The sequence below is a fragment of the Balaenoptera borealis genome (genome assembly GCF_965194805.1).
Source record: "Balaenoptera borealis genome assembly, chromosome: 15".
NCBI lineage: Eukaryota > Metazoa > Chordata > Mammalia > Artiodactyla > Balaenopteridae > Balaenoptera > Balaenoptera borealis.
Window position 1 is genome coordinate 69,574,955 of NC_138871.1, and position 17,931 is coordinate 69,592,885.

Below are 17,931 nucleotides of genomic sequence, written 5' to 3' on the forward strand. Positions count from 1 at the left end.
CATCTGAGGATTATCTTGTCTCAAAGGAGAAAATTTAACTTCCTGCACATCAGAAATGAAGTTCACATTGGCTATTTTCCTTGACATCAGCGTATGGTGTCTGTTGAAAATATTCCACGAGGTTGAGTGGTCAGGCTAACCAAGAGGGATCCAAAAGATGACTTTTTACTCCAAAAGAACAAACTCTGGACAGTGGCTCCTTTCTTTCCCATACTAAAGCTCCAGGTTGCACTGGACTTTCTGTGGAACAGGTTTTGATCTAAAAAGGTATTTGCCAGGGATTTCCCTGGCAGTCCAGTGGTTAAGACTCTGCACTCCCAATGCAGGGGATGCGGGTTCGATCCCTGGTCGGGGAACTAAGATCCTGCAAGCCATGCAGTGTGGCCAAAAAAATAAAATAAAATAAAGTAAAATAAAAGATATTTGCCAGACTCAACTCCAACTAGCTTATGTATATTTCCAACACCTAATCCACCAACAAAAGACCATGATTTGTCATCCTTGAGGGTATTCAAAACATGTAACACAGATTTTTAAAGTAATTCAAAACAGAATAGAGTCAAAAGATATTTTAAGGTGTGACAATATTCTTTGGAATTGGCTCCCAGAAGTAAGTGAAAGAATGGCAAATACCCATTTGGACTCAGAACTTCTGGTCTGTCTATTATACGAAAGTTCATTACTTTGTAGCCATTTCTTATAAATAATAATGTTCTGGTCTATGAAAATTCATTTTTGAAAGATTCATAACAACCATATTGATCATTTAGGATGATTTTGGTCCTAAGCAACACAAAATCCAACACAAACTGGTTTAAGAAATAAAAGGGATTTCTTTTTGGCCCGCTGCCTCTTTTGACTTCCCCCTATTCTGGGTCCTCTCATAATAGTCTTTCCCACCCCCATCACATCCAATACCCAACAGCTTCTCTTCTTCCCTCCAGTTGCTATGAATGAGCTGCTTATGACTTTATCTAAGACCAACTCTCCACCTGTGCACAGGGTCCTGTCCCCTCTCTCTCAACACACCAATGATCCCCTCTCAATTACTTCCTACTTTAGCAAACCAACATGGTATAATTTTTCCTGATGTCAAAAATCAAAACAAAACTTCTTGACTTCATAACCCGCTCCAGCTTCAATCACATTTTTCTTCCTTCTTTGATGGTAAAAGTCCCTGATAGATTTCTCCATTCTCCTGGACTTCAATTCCTCACTTCATTTCAGTGAGCTCTGATTCCACTAGTTGAACAACACAGTTATTCTTAGGTTTACCAATGACCTTCTTGTCGCTAAATCCAGCAGTCAGTTTTTCATCTTCATCGTAATCTACCAGCAGCATCTGATACAGTTGACTACCCTGCCTTTTTTGGAAATCCTTTCTTTTCTTGGATTTCAGGATAACCCTTTCTTGGTTCTTCTCTTCCTTTGTTGTCCACTCTTTCCTGATCTGCTTTGCTAATTTCTTCCTCATCATGCTAATCTTTAAACGCTGGAGTACACCTGGGTTTGGTTCTGGGCCTGTTCCTCTTCTACAAGTATATTCACATCTTGGTTGATTTTACCCACACCCATAACTTCATACACCATCTATATCCTTTCAAATGTTGAATGATTTCTCTCCAGAACTCTAGGTGCATATCTAACTGGCTAGTGAACATTTCCACTTGGATATCTAATGGACATCTGCAACTTAATGTGTCCAAACCAAAACTACTGACAGTTCTGTTTCCAGGATAGCTCAGTAAGCTCCTATGAGACAGACTCCTGTAGATAATAACTATGAACTCTTAAAAACTAGCAGTTACCTGAAGGTCCTGGAGAGTGAACAGAAGCAAGCAGTTTCTGGAGAGGAATCAACACTTGGAAAAAGCAAATGCACAGGGTATGTTTCCTGTTTTGTTTTTGTTTTGTTTCGGGTTTTTTTGCCTGAAGCAGGCCACAGTAGAGTCACAACACGCAGATAAAATGATAGAAAACCTGCAATCCTTCTGGCCTGAAGAATCAAAGGAGAGAGTTTAAGGCAGCCACAGCCTTTAGAAAGTGAGGGGAGGAATCCAGGAAAAGAGAGACCCAGAGAAGAAGAACCACACATTTTATGTATAAACTCTGTCCAGGTCTCTGGCCAATTCCTGAAATGTAATACATGAGGCAGGCTTAAGAGGCCCAGATAAGAATAAAAGAACTGAACTGAGTTTTGAACTGTGGCCCAAGAGACAGTTTATAGTTTGATACAATCAAGTTGACTGCCTGCTAAAGCAAACAAACAGTCCAGCATTTTTGGGGAGTTGTAGAACAGAATCCAGAGTCTGCACAAATTAATCACAATGTCCAGCATATCCCACAATCTCTCAACACATGAAAAAAGTGGAAAATGTGACCTATACTCAAAAGACAATCAACAGAAACTGAGAAGACCCAGATGTTAGAATTAGCAGATCATAATTTTAAAGTAAGCTGTTATAACTATGCTTCATGAGGTAAGGGGTCATATGTTTGTAACAAATGAAAAGATAGAAAACATCAACAGAGAAATAAACTCTATTTTTAAAAAACTAAATGGAAGTTCTAGAACTGAAAAGGATAATATTTGAAATTAAAAATTTACTGACTAGGCTTAACAACAAAATGGGGATAACAGAGGAAAGAGTCAATGACCTTGATATCAGACCAATAGAAAGCATCCAATCTGAAGAACAAAGAGGAAAAAAGATTGAAAAAAAAAAAAAAAAAACAGAGCCTCAGAGGCTTAAGAAACACTATCAAAATGTTTAACATATGTAACTGGAATCCCAGAAGGAAAGGGGAGAGACTACTGGACAGAGAAAAAAATAAGAAATAGCCCAAGTTTTCCCCAAATTTGGTGAAAAATACACATTTACAGATTCAAGAAGCCCAGTATACCCCAAGCAAGATAAATACAAAGAAAACTTCCTCAAGGCATGCAGTAGTTAAACTGCTAAAAACCAAAGATGAAGAGAAAATTTTGAAAGTAGCCAGAGAAAAAGGATACATTATATATAGGGGGAAAAAAACCCAACTCAAATGACCCTGACTTCTCACCAGAAATAATGGAGGCCAATATTCAATAAGGGGTTAACATCCAAAATATACACAAAATTTGTATAGATACCAAGGGGGGTGGGGGCATGGGATGAACTGGGTGACTGGAATTGACATATATACACTACTATGTATAAAATAGATAACTAACGAGAACCTACTGTATAGCACAGGGAACTCTACTCAGTGTTCTGTGGTGACCTGAATGGGAAGGAAATCCAAAAAAGGGGGATATATGTATATGTATAGCTGATTCACTTTGCTATACAGCAGAAATTAACACAACATTGTAATGCAACTATACTCCAATAAAAAATATATATACACAAAATTTTATACAACTCAATAGCAAAAAAACATATAACCCAATTTAAAAATGAGCAAATGACCTGAATAGACATGTTTCCAAAGAAGGTATACAGATGGTCAACAGGTGCATGAAAAGGTGCTCAACAACACTAATCATCAGGGAAATTATCAAAAAAAAAAAAAAAAAAAAAAGAGAGAGAAAAATGCCGATGAGGATGTGGAGAAAAGGGAACACTGTGCACTGTTGGTGGGAATGTAAAGTGGTACAGTCATGACAGTATGGAGGTTCCTCAAGAAATTAAAAATAGAACTACCACATGATCCAGCAATCCCACTTCTGTATATATATCCAAAGGAAACAAAACCATTATCTCAGGTATCTGTAGCCTCATGTTCATTGCAGCATTATTTACAATAGCCAAGGTATAGAAACAACCTAAGTGTCTGTCAAAAGATGAATGGATAAAGGAAATGTGGTATATGTGTACAATAGTATATTGCTCAGCCTTAAAAAAGAAGGAAATCCTGTCATTTGCAACAATATGGATGAACCTGGAGGGCATTGTGCTAAGTGAAATAAGTCAGACAGAGAATGACAAATACTTGATGGTATCATTTATACGTGGAATCTTAAAGAAAGGCGGGGGGAGGGAATCAAAATCATAGAAACAGAGAGCAGAAGAGTGGTTGCCAGGGGCTATAGGTCAGAGAAATAGGCAGAGGTTGGTAAAAGGGTACAAACTTTCAGCTATAAGATAAATAAGGTCTGAGGATCTAATGTGTAACATGGTGACTAAAGTTGATAACACTGTACTGTATAATTGGAATTTTCTAAGAGGAAAATTTAAATGTTCTCACCCCACCCCCAAAAAAAGGTAAATATGGGAGGTGATGGATGTGCTAATCAGCTTAGATGGGGGCAATCCTTTCTCCATGGATCCTATATCAAATCATTATGTTGTGTACTTTAGATATCTTACAGTTTTATCAGTTATACCTCAATAAAGCTGAAAAAAAGTTGGGGGGCCCGGGGAGAAAAGAAACAATGAAGAAACCAGTGGACCAACATCTCTAAAGTACTGAAAGTAAAAACTTTCGACCCAGAATTCTGCACTCGGCAAAACTATTCTTCAAAAATGAAGGTAAAATAAAGATATTTCCAGATAAAGAAAAACTAAAAAATGTCACCATTAGCAGGTCTTCACTACAGAACACGCTAAAGTTCTCAGGCTGAAGGAAAGTAATATAAGAAGGAAATCGGGATTATGAGAAACAAATGAAGACCATGGTAAATAGTAATAACCAGATAAATACAAAACCAAATTTGTAATTCCCACTTCGCCCCACGCAAACCTGCTTTTCCTTGTAGGTTCCTTACCTTGGTGATGAAAACACCATCTTCACATTTCCCCAGGCAAACACCTTGGCGTTAGATCCTTCTCTTACTGTCCAGCAAGTAGTATTGGCTCTACTTTCAAATCAATATATATTCAGAATCTGACCATTTTTCTACTTTCATTTGCCTTCCTGGTCCAAGCCACTAGTATCTCTTGCTTGGATTACTGCAATAGCCTGCTAACCAATCTCCCTATTTCTACCCTTGCTACCATGCAGTCAATGGCATAGAACACAGCAGACAAAGGGTTCTTTGAAAGCCTATGTCAGTTCTTCCAGTCTTCTGCTCAACAGGCTCCAACGGCTTCCCATCTCACCAGGGAACAAAAAGAGTCCTTGCCACAGTCTACAAAGGCCCCATGTGATGTGGTCCCTGCTACTTCTCTGTTCTTCCTCCCTCCCTCTCTTGCTCATTCTGATCTGGCCACCTTGGCTGTTCCTTCCTTGCTGCTCCTCAAACCCACCAGCATGTTCCTGCCTCAGGGACTCTGCTCTTGCCCCAAAATCCTTCTCTGATATTTATAGGACTCACTCCTTCAATTTTCTCCCTAAATAATGCCTTATCAGTGAAATCTTTCCTAACCATCCTCTTTTATCTTCAGTTTTAGTCATAACACTTTTTGCCTTCATATTCAGTTAAACGTTCGTTGAAGGAATGAATGAATGACACAAATACCTATAACACAAGGCTGAAAGCTCAGATAAAGGGCTATGAAAGTTCAGAGGAAGGAAACTATTATTTCTTGAGCATCCTTCATATTCTAGCACTGTTGTTTATACCATTTAATCTTCATTACTGTCCTGTTAAGTAACTTATTGCCACTAATTTACAGAGAGATGTTGAGGCTCAGAGAGGTTGTTTGCCAAGGTCACGTGCATAGTAAATGATGGCAGCAGAATTCAACCTAGGTCTTTATAATTTCATTTATACATTCATTGCATCACACAGCTCCCAAAACCCCATCTGGCTCAGATGAGGGAGAGAGAGGAAGCATCTGGAAAGACTTTCTGGAGGAGGTGGCATCCTGAATCCTGTGAGATAATAGAAAAAATATTTCCTAGTTCCTGGCACAGAGTCTTAAAACCCTTATAATTCCCTAAGTGATAAGAGCACTAGGAGCACCTTTTGTTCTAATATTTGGTCTTTGACCCAGTTTTTGACACAGAATTCCTAAATCCCTTGGAATTTCCTGAGTGATAGCAGTGTCTTTTGATGTAATGAGGTGGCCCTTGGTGGGTTCTTGGATGGGGGCTGGTCACTGGAAAGACCAAGCCACGATTAGAAATTTGGAATTTTCAGCCCCACCTCGTATTCTCCAGAGAGAGGAGAGGGAAAATGGAGTTAATGATGGATCATTACGTGATGAAGTCTCCATAAACATCCCAAAAGTATGGGGTTCAGAGAGCTTCCAGGTTGGTGGACACGTGGGGAGAACAACGTGCACGGAGAGGGCAGGAAGTTCTTCACCACCACCCCCCCCCAACCCCACACACCCTGCCTATGCATCTCTTCCGTCTGGCTGTCCCTAATTATATCCTTTTATAATAAACCGGTAAACAGTAAATAAAGTGTTCCTGAGGTCTGTGAGCCACTGCAGCAAATTAGTCAAACCTCCGATTTACAGCCAATCAGTCGGCAGCACAGGTGACAACCTGGACTTGCAATTGGCATCTGAAGTGTGCAGGGGGCACTCTTGTGGGACTAAGCCCTTAACGTGTGGCATTGGATGCTATCTCCAGGTAGACAGTGTCAGAATTGGATCAAATTCCAAATTAAATTGTAGGACACCCAGCTGGTGTCACAGAATTGCTTGGTGTTGGGAGGTGGGGACGAACGCCACACATCTGGTGTCAGGAGGGCTGTGAGTGTGATAGAAGTGCGAGAGCAAAGGAGACACTCAGGAGAAGTGGGTTTTCCTAACACAGTTCCCAAGGGAAAAGATATAGGCAGGAGGTGAGCATCGCTCACGATATCAAGGGGTTGGGATGGAAGATGAAACTGGTAAATGGCACATCCTAAGACATATGTAAGAGGAGAGGTGATACCAAGAGCAACCTTTGCTACTTCACAATTCTGCCTGAACTTTCCAGCAATTAGAGTTGTCCCCAAATGGAGCCAATGACCTAGGGAAGCAATAAGGATGATATTGTTTATGATTCCTTATCTGTACTGAGTGCTTCAGAATTTACAAGTACTTTCACATCCATAACCTCACTGATCCTGTGACAGTTCTGTGACATAGGAAAGGGCAAGTGTTCTTTCCCTGTTTTATATCTGAGGAAGATGGGGCTCAGCAATTAGGCTCAACTCAGGTCCTTTCACTTGAGGTTCAAAGCTTGTTTGAGGTAGTCAGAGCTCCATTCTTGAGCTGTAGGGTTCCATGGGTGGGAGCTGTAGGGTTCCATATTGGATCGTCATAGCGGGCGGTAGTGTGAACAATGGTGAAAGAACATGATGGGCTCTGTGGACTTTATGATCCTGGTTCAGTCTTTTTTTTTTTTTTTTTTTTTAAGGTTTCTTACGGTAGTAAAATATATCTAACAGAAAATTTACCATTTTAATCATTTTTAAGTGTACAGTTCAGTGGCATTAAGTACATTCACAAAGTTGTGCAACCATGGCCACCATCCATCTCCGGAACTTTTTCATCATCCCAAACTGAAGCTCTGATCCCATTAAACACTAACTCCCCTTCCCCCCACTCAGCCCCTGGCAACCACCATCCTACTTTCTGTCTCTATGAATTTAGCTATTACAGATACATAATGTAAGTGAAATGACACAATATTTGTCCTTTGGTATCTGGCTTATTTCACTTGGCAAAACGTTTTCAAGGTTCATTTGTACTGTAGCATTTATCAGAATTTCATTCCTTTAGAAGGCTGAATAATATTTCATTGTATGGTATATACATACATTTTCTGTATCCATTTCCAGGTGTTGTGGTTCAGTCTTGCTAACAAAAGGAGCAGCCTCTTTCTCCAGAAATATTTCCCCCTTTACGCTGCCAGCTCCTAGAGCAGAATATACCAGCACCCTTTCTCCTTACCCCAGGGAGGCTCTCCCCATGCAAATGGGGTCATTTGCCCAGAGAACTACCTACTTGGGGGATCAGATCCCATTGTGAACACAATGGAAGTTTCTAGTATTCTAGAAGACAGTATCGTGTGAGGGCCAGGCACCAGAACTTCTTTCCCTGAGGAACGCGAACGGCAAAATGCTCCAGGTCCTCCCCCTCCCCCAAACCAAGAAATGTAGCTCGGCTGCCTGAGTTGCCGGGGAGGACGGAGAGAGAAAGAGAGGTGGCCAATGGGGGACAGCCACCACTTCTACCTTGTTCCCTCACACAGTCTCCCAAGATGCCCCTGTCCCTCTCAGTCATTACCAACTAGAGGCTGGCCAGAGCTGGGTGGTGTGGCCACCTGTTGGGGACCGGGGGTGGTGCAGCCTTGGGGCCCGGAGAGGCCCCATCCTTTCCAGCCGGACCTGCTGCAAGCACCAGGCAGCAATATCCCTGCTCCACCACCACCACTGGGGAATGCGAGGCTTGCGGGCTGAGACTGCTGCAGGAAAAGCTAGATAGAAGCCCAACTGAAAAACAAAAACTGAAACAAAAGTAGCCCTTATATCCAGACAGAACTTTACTCAGCATTAAGAAGAAATGAGGGGCTTCCCTGGTGGCACAGTGGTTAAGAATCCGCCTACCAATGCAGGGGACACGGGTTCGAGCCCTGGTCCGGGAGGATCCCACATGCCGCGGAGCAACTACGCCCGTGCGCCACAACTACTGAGCCTGTGCTCTAGAGCCCAAGAGTCACAACTACTGAGCTCGCGTGCCACAACTACTGAAGCCCGCGCGCCTAGAGCCTGTGCTCTGCAACAAGAGAAGCCACCTCAATGAGAAGCCCGCGCACCACGACGAAGTGTAGCCCCCTCCTCACCGCAACTAGAGAAAGCCCGCGTGCAGCAACGAAGACCCAACGCAGCCAAAAATAAATAAATTAAATTAAAAAAAAAAAAAAGAAGAAATGAGCTACGAAGCCATGAAAAGACATGGAGGAAACCTAAATGCAAATTACTAAGTGAAAGAAGCCAATCTCAAAAGGCTCCCTACTGTACATTTCCAACCCTATGACATCCCTATGACATCCTGGAAAAGGCAAAACGATGGAGACAGTAAAAAGATCAGTGGTTGCCAGGGGTTCGGAGGGAGGGAGGAGTGAATAAGTAGAGCACAGGGCATTGTTAAGGCAGTGAAACTATTCTGTGTGATATTATTATGATGGACACAGGTGTCAAAACCCGTTGAGTGTACAACACTGAGAGTAAAGCCTAAGGTAATCCGTGGACTCTGGGTGATAACGACATGTCAGTGTAGGTTCATGGATTGTAACAGATGTACCAGGCTGGTGGCGAACGTGGATGGTGGGGAGGCTGTGCATGTGTGGGGCGGGGGTACATGGGGGACCATGGGTAAATGGGAACTCTCTGTACTTCCTGCTCAGTTTTGCTGTGAACCTCAAACTCCTCTAAAAAAATACAGTCTATTAAAAAAACAAAAGCAGCTCCAGGTACCCTGAGCTCTGGGTAACAGAAAGGGCCACCTCACTCCTCATGCCAGGAGTTACTCAGCTTTAGGCTCAGAGAGACTTGCTTGCCCCCAGGAGGGGGCAAGCCCCATTTTTCTCTTCTGATGCCATTTCTTTTTCCCATGGGGCAGGGATGGAGAGGCATTCCTTTGCCTTTTAAGTGTAGGGAGGGGATTGGTGGAGTCCTTCAAGGCCTCTACTTGATTCCTCAGCTCAAATCTGACACCTCACGGAGGCCTCCCCTGACCTCCATAACCCCTAGTCACTCCCCCTCTCTATCTGGAGGCCTAGTTTTCTGCCCAGCACTCATCACCACCTGAAATTCGCCTACCTGCTTTCATATGCCAAAACTAAGACAGAGCCTTGCCCCTGGTGTCCAGTGGGAGGCACAGAGTAGGAGTTCAATAAATGTTGACCAAATAAATAACTGTGTGACCAGCTGCATAACCGAGGGTAAGGCAGTTAAACTTTTCTGGACCCCAACTTCCTCATCTGTAAAATGGGCGATTAGACTTAATGACCGTGCTCTCTTCTTGCTACAATGCTCTGAGTGTTCCAGCAAGTATCAGAATGACCTTGTTTTCCCACCCAAGGGCTTCTGCCAGGCCATCAGGTGACTGCGAGGTACTTAGGAAGAGAATTCCTAGCAGCCTGACCGATGTTGTCTGACTTCTCTGGCTAGGTCTGCAGATGCAGGAGAAAGGCCAGAGTATGAGCTGAGCAGATTGGGGTGTGGGGGAGCTCCTCCCCCTAGAATGTAAGCTTTAGGTTGGCGGGGGCTCATATTTGTTTGTAGAGCCCACGTCCCTAGAACAGTGCCTGGCACACAGTGAGCTCACCAGACAGTGACCATATGAGTAAAGCAGCAGCCCTCAGCACATGTTTCCAGTCTTGGGTGAGTGTTCTGTTTGGGTTGAGTGTGGTATGAAAACAGCGATAATAATCCCTCCCATTGGTGGAGCCCTTTGCAAAGTGTTTGCACGTGCATGATGCATTTGATTCTCATGACAGCCCCATGAGATAAGGACCATCATGTATTATTATCCCCAGTTTACAGATGAGATAACTGAGGTTCCAAGAGTTTAGCTTGCCCGAGGCCACATAGCTGGTAAACGGCAGAGCCTGATCTCAAACCCAGGGTTTTTGGTTTTTTTGTTTTTTTGAATTTTTGAATTTTATTTTATTTATTTTTTTATACAGCAGGTTCTTATTAGTTATCCATTTTATACATATTAGTATATATATGTCAATCCCAATCTCCCAAAAACCCAGGGTTTTTTGCTCCAGACCCAATGCTTGTGTGTTGCTGGTCGTGCAGAGTCCTGCAGGTGGGCTGGAGAAGGAAGCTTTATGTTAGAGCCAGGGCACCGAGGACAGAAAAGGCGGCAGAGAGAAGAGCTGCTGCGACTGAGCCTGCGCTGCTGCCAGCTGGGCCCGCTGGCTGGGGGATAGGGGTGGGGGGAGGGGGAGGACTGGGGGGGAGGAGTGAGTGAGGAGGGGATGGGGTGGGGGGAGGGGGAGGAATGGGGGAGGAGTGAGGAGGGGATGGGGTGGGGGGAGGGGGAGGACTGGGGGGGAGGAGTGAGTGAGGAGGGGATGGGGTGGGGGGAGGGGGAGGAATGGGGGAGGAGTGAGGAGGGGATGGGGTGGGGGGAGGGGGAGGACTGGGGGGGAGGAGTGAGTGAGGAGGGGATGGGGTGGGGGCAGGGGGAGGAGTGAGTGAGGAGGGGATGGGGTGGGGGAGGGGGAGGACTGGGGGGAGGAGTGAGTGAGGAGCAGGAGGACAGCAGGCAGAGCCAGAGGCTCCCTCCACTCCAGCAGTGGCTGGGACCGCTGGGCGAGAGGCTGGAGAGACCACTGGCCTCACGTAGGCGCTCTGCCCCTCAGGTCCAGACATGCCCAGCTGCAAACAGGTCCTTCATGGGGCACAGATGCCAAGGATGTGGGCAAACTGGTTTGAGGAATACAAAAACTGACTTAAAGCTTTCTTCCCTTTCCCACACGAGGCACCAGACCTGCCCCATCATCCCTATGCCAAGGAATTCTCCAGAATGGCGTCTGCCCAGCCCCCAAATCCGCCTGACTTCACCAAAGTCACTTATATGTCTCTTCAAATCATACACACACACACACAGAGTGCCACCCCAGAGCCCTCGCTCTGGAATTCTCCAAGCTGAGCCCTGTCGGGCCCTCCCCTCCCCTCCACCTGCGGAAATCCTTTGCTCCCATCCTGCTTCCCTGCGCTGGGTCCCACCTGGTGCCCGGATCGCAGATGCCGGCCACATTGCATCAGCCCACATCAGGGAGTTCCGGGGAACCAGCAGTTATCACACCTCCCTGAGGCCTTCCCCAGAAACCACAGGCAGTGATGAGGAAATGGAGGGGGAGGGGTGGGGCGGGGACAGGTGGCGGCCCACCCACTGGCCTGTGTTTGTCAAGGAGGGCACAGAGCGAGCAGCAGGGTAGAGGTCATCGCGAACGCATTGCGCAAAGAGGGACAGGCGGGGAGACTGAGGACCCACCTGAAAACCAGCGGGAAGTGGTGCCGTGTCAAAATGTCGTTCTCTTGCTGGAGGGGTGCTTTTCTTTCCAGACGCCCCAGCAAGACCCAAAATGGCCGGAGGGGGACATCTCGGTTAATCACTGGCCGATGTTTGGGTCTGCTCTATCAGCCCCAAGGCTCCAGAACCAGAGTCCTCCTTCCTGCTTCACAAGGAGACTGAGATGCAGCTTCCCCGCTGCCCGGCTGGAACAGGGCCCCCAGAGCTAGAGCAAACAGGTGATTACCACCACCACGTGTAGCTGGTACTTGTTTATTGATCACACGTTTCTCGATCACCTACTCTCCCAGGCCTTGTGCTAACGGGGTTCTCATTTCCTTAATGGGACGCCTCCCAGAGATGGTTCTGGCGGCCACAACGGGGAGGGTGTGCTTCTGACCTGGGTGGGGTGATCAGACGCCCCGACTTGCCTGGGACAGCCCCATTTTATGTCTGTTGTCCTAGCCTCACTGTCCACAGAGCCCCCTCTCACTCTCAGAGGCGTTCTGGTTTGGAAGATACATGATAGGTTTGTGGGGGGCCTGGCCCGGGGACTGGCTCAGGGGAGTTGTGTGTGATGTGCCTTGTTCCCAAGAGGGGCAACTGGACTGAGAGAGGCAGACACTAGAGGGCGCCAGTTAGCTGTACTTGGCCGGCAAAGTCCCCAGGCTGGGGCCCGACTGGCTGCCAGGGGACAAGGCCTGTCTGAGGAGAGCCGCAGGCAGAGGCCGGCAGGTGGGGACCAGCGCGCAGCAGAGCCCTAGCTGAGCCCCTTCCTGGCCTCCACCCGGCCTGGCCCGCCTCCTCCCGCTCCCTGCATCCAGCCGGCGGGGTGCCGAGCAGCGCCTTTGAGGGAAGACGGGTCCTGGCACTGCCTCCCCTCCTGCATTTCAGCCTGGACAGGCCCCTGCCAGCCTCTCCCCCGCCCCGGGCTCTTGGATGTGGCATGGTCCACCCTTGCTGGAGACCTCAGACCCCTGGGCCTGCTCTCCCGATGGTTTGTGGCTGGGCCTCAGATGGCCATTCTGGAATAATAGCCAGGCCGGGTCCAAGGAAACCCCACAGCCCCGGAGGCGTGAAGGTGGGGTGGGGAGGGCAGGAGGTAGGATGTAGAAGGGACCCACTTTCTCTTCCTTAACCCACCCTCCCCGGCCGTGTGGACTCAGACGCAACACTGGGGTCCGGGCGTCCTGTCCTGCAGAGGACGTGAAGGGCTTGCTGCCCACAGAGAACCCCCTGCTCACCGTCCCGGCCTGGCCACTGCCCTGTCCACCCCACAACTGCACACAGGACTGGCCTCCAGGGAGGCCAACTCTCTGTTCCCATTCTGTTCCCCAGCCCCCGTGACTCCTCTCCAGCAGATAAACCTGATATTACCGGGCACCAAGCAGGAGAGAGCAGGCCGCACAAAAGCCGGGTTGAGGACTATTAGAACCCCGTGGTTCGGCATCCAACAGACCTGGGCCTGGGTTGCGGCTCTGATATTGGTAGCCGTGTGATATTGGGCACGTTGTTTAACTTCACTAAGCCTCGGTTGACTCACCTAGAAAAGGTTGTAAGAGCGTCTATTTCACAAGGGTGGTGGGGGGAATAAACGCAGTAAGAACACAGAGCACCTAGCTCAGTGCCTGGCACCAAGCAAGCAGTGCCCACGGTGGACGAGTCTCTGAGCAGCACCGGCAGGGCCTTGCAGTCCCAGCCCAGCTTTTCTCTCTGCAGCAGGAGTCCTCGTCTGCAAGGGAAGAACACAGATGGACCATAAAACGTGTTATGGTGCACATGGTACGTGTAGATGAATTTTCTATTTGACAGTGACATCTTGGCTGCCTTAGTGCCAACAGCCTCCGCCTTTTAAAGAATCATTCATTCATTCGTTCATTTGTTCATTCATGCATTAGTCCCAGATTATAACTGTTGTCCTGACATAATGAGTAATAGCCTCCTTTCACTCTTGAAGTGTCCCAGTTTGGATGATAAATGATACGATCACCCTACCTAGTGTGCCAGGTTCTGTGCCTGGCACTAGGGATTGAGAGAGAGATGCTATATAAAGACACTGGGCCTATAAAGCCTTATGTAGGGCTCACCAGCCAGTGAGGAAACAGACAAGGAGATGATTGGAGAAGTGTGAGAAGTGTGGGGCTAGAGATGTGTGGCCAGCTGGTGACCCTCTGCCCCGTAAAACCCTCCCAAGAAGTACCCTTTGATTTATCTCTTCTTGGGTTAATTTACTTTTACTTATTTACAAACCAACTTTTTGAGGTCAGTTCATGCCATACATTTTCCACCAGATACATGAAGTAGCAGTCCTCTTATTCATTATAATATTATTTTTCTCCAGCCTCAGAAGCTGCCTTCTATTCAGATATTTGTGGTATTCTGTTTTAAGAGTCACAGATATCCCATCTGCTCCTTCATGATCCTATAAACATCAGTTTTCCAGAAGCAGGTACTAATTTATTTTTTCATTCTCATGGAAAAGTATACAACTGGAAAATGGCAGTGATCTCGAGGCACACTCTGAAAGGCTAGTCCTCATAACTTAGGCCAGAAACACCTCCATGACATTTAATGAAGTTGAGGGGAGTCTTGGGGAAAAGGAGGGAAAATGAGAGAAAAGGAGCAGGGGTGTACCCTGGGGTTGGCTGGGGGTCAGGGCTGGGGCGGTCACCCCTGGGCTCCTGCCTAATCACCTGAGTTGGGTTGGGGAAGGACAACTGCCCTCCCCAAGGGACCACAGGCAGCCAGCCATGAGTGTATGCGTGAGGGTGGTGCCCCCTCACCACCCACACCAGAACCAGTGTTGAATGTGGAGGCTTTCAGGGTCCCAAACCTGCCAGGTTCCCACACACCGTGCCCATTCTCCTTGGCCCAGGTCTCATCAAACACCTTCCTCCTTCCCCCACCCACGCCTTTCAGGTTCCTACTCAGTTAACTCAAGAACACCAGGGTCCCACATTCGCTGCAGGGTCTCTGTGTCTGTCCAACGCTAGGTGCACCACAGGAATCATATCTGTCCCACCTTCTCACCTGGGGATGGATCTCAGGATTCTATCTCACCATTATCCAAGAGTGTAACTGGGTGAAAATCATGGCTGTACCCGGCCGGCCGCAGGGGGAACATCACCTTATTTAGATGTGCTGCCCCCAGGGGAGGAAGGAAAGGAAGGAGGAGGAGGGAGATGAAAAGCAAACAGGACCAAAAGGAGAAGAAAGAAGAAGGCATGGGTGATTCTGAGAATTAAGGGCAACTAGTGATGTCATCACAAGGAGTGTTTCACCTGGGTCAGTGGGTGGGAGCAAGGCATGGTGACTCATTTATGAGACTGGCCCCCATATCCAGGAGAAGCCATTCATTTAGCAAGTCATCAAGTCTTTCAGCACACGTTTATTGAGCTGTTACCATGTTTCAAACACTGGACTAGGCACAGGGGAGGGAGAGAGAGCTGACAAGGCACTGGGAGCTCGTGGCCTAGAAGGGAAAGACAGTTCCACTGCGGAGTGTAGGTGTGCCGGGGGCAGAGGGAGATGGGGCTGGAGGCCAGGGGGCTCGGTGCCATTCAGAGGGAGTGGCAGGAAAGACTGCCCCCCAGGAGGGAAGGAGAGGGTGGGGAGGGGACTCTGTGATACGTGCTGTGGGAGGAGTAGGCAGACGCCAGAAGGAGGGAGGGGAGAGGGAGTTTCAGGCAGAGGAAGGAGCGTTGTGCTAGAAGGCACGGAGGATGCAGGGTGGAGGGCGATTTGGGGAACTGTAAGTAGATCCTGAGAGGGTGCAGGGGAAGGTGGCGAGAAACGAGGTTGAAGAGCTAAGCAGAGCCGATCCTGAAGGAGCTGAGATGCTCTTTCCAGGCAGCGAGGCCCCCTGAAGGTAGAAACCCAGGAGAGCGTGGTCAGATCCCCTCTTGGGAGAGCAGACACTTCGTCTAATGTGGGCAAGTGACTCTGATAGATGGGTGACCAGCTCGCTCAGAGAGAGACTGGCCCCAGTATGGAGCTCTTACGGGGGTCTGGCCTGCGCTGGAGGTTTCATCACACATCGCCCCACGCCACCCTCCAGCGATCCTCGGAGGTAGATCGGATTTCCCCAGTGGACGGATATAAAGGCTGAGGTGCCGTAGGCATTGAAGCTTGCCCACATCCCACAGCCAATAAGTGGCAGAGCCAAAATCAGAAGCCAGGATGTCTGAGCTCTTAACTGCTTCCAAACCCTACCATCCCGAGGCCTCCCTAGGACCTCCTGCTTGAACTCACTTTCCACGATTTTTCACAGTTCCTTCTCAGCCACGGCCAGTTTCATGGGATTCTCTTAAAAACAGCCAGACTTCACCATGATGTGTGGCCCGCCCTGCCTCGACCTTCTCACCCATGCCCCATCTTGTCCCATCATAGGACCTGGAGCCCTGGTTCCCCGAGTCAGGGGCTGAGGGGTCCTAGCTGTGTGGACCCCATACTCTCTCCCTGTCCCAAACCTCTACCTCTCCGGGGAAGCTACCAGGACTCCCTCCTGGGGGAGCTGGAGCCAGGTCATCCTGTAGGCCACAGCCCACCGAGATGACGAGGGCTCCCAGGAGGGACCCTCACCCCAGAATTTCCTTTTTCAAATAGGAGACTTGGGTGAGAACCACGAGGACAGGCCCCGGCGTGAACAATAGCAGCATCAGACCTTGCGCAAGCCCATGTGGCTCCTGTTCTGCACAGAAGGAAGGAAAGCCCCTTTCCACCTGGCCTAGGGTCCCAACACTGTCCATCTTTCCTGGCTGGCGATAAATTCCCAAACATTTTTGCTTCTCCCTCTAAAATGTTATCGTGGGTATATTTCAAGGGAAACACTACTCTGTCTGCTTCTGATTCATACTCACTGAGCTCATCAAAACCAGAATTATTTGGTAATCCCTGTTGGGTTTACTGGATGCCCTCTGGGATCTGTAAAAATCTCTGTTCCTCAGAAACAGGAAGTTTCAACAGAAGGACAGAGGCTGGTTGCAAAAGTCAAAATTTGAATCCTCTCTGCCAACTGGAGAGGCATTTCCTCCCTTCTTCCCATCAGAAAACGTGGATTCTGTGCCTACTGTGTGTGGAACACAGAGATGATTTTTAAAAGGGGCTCTGAATTAATTCGTTAGAGCTGCCATAACAAAGTACTACAGATGGGGTGGCTTAAACAGAAAGTTATTTTCTCACAATTCTGGAGGCAGGAAGTCCAAGATCAAGGGGTCTTCAGGCTAGTTTCTTTTGAACCCTCTTGCCTTGGCTTGCAGACAGCCGCTTTCTCCCTGTGTCTTCACATGGTCTTCCCTCTGTGTGTGTCTGTGTCCCGATCTCCTCTTCTTAGAAGGACACCGGTCACATTGGATTAGAGCCCACCCGTATGACCTCATTTTAACTTAATTTCCTATTTAAAGACCCTGTCTCCAAATTCAATCATGTTAGGAATTCAACAGATGAATTTGGGGGGACACAATTCAGCTGATAAGAGGCTCTGATCTCAAGAAGTCATCCTGTGACAACGGCTGTTTCTTTGATCTCGATCTGAGGTTAGCCCCTGAGACGAGGTGGTTTAGGATATATTTCCTGAGCTGTTGTAGACTTTCTAAGGCAGGATGATTCCATGGACTAGGCACTGAGCTGTCAGATCTGGATTCAAATTTTGCCCCTTTCACTTACTAGTTGGGTGATGTAGCCCAAGTTACATAAGCTCTGAACCCTCAGTTTCTCACCCGTATAATGAGGATCATACTGCCTGCCTCACGGGGAGTTTTTGTGAAGATCCAAAAAGATAACACATGTAAAACATAGCACAATGTCCGGGAACATAGTAGGTGCTCACCAAGTGGGAGTTCTCTTTCCAGGTGCATTTCCTGCAGGGTTTCCTCTTCCAGGGAACTAAGGATGTATTCCATCCATTCTCTAGGGAGGAGCGTGCCGGGAAACATAAGAAACTCAGGTACAGGGTTAAGATGTCAGCTTCCTCAGCCAATCCATAGCCAAAATGCCTGACCGCTGTTTGGGCCAGGAGGACCCTTGCTTGGTCATC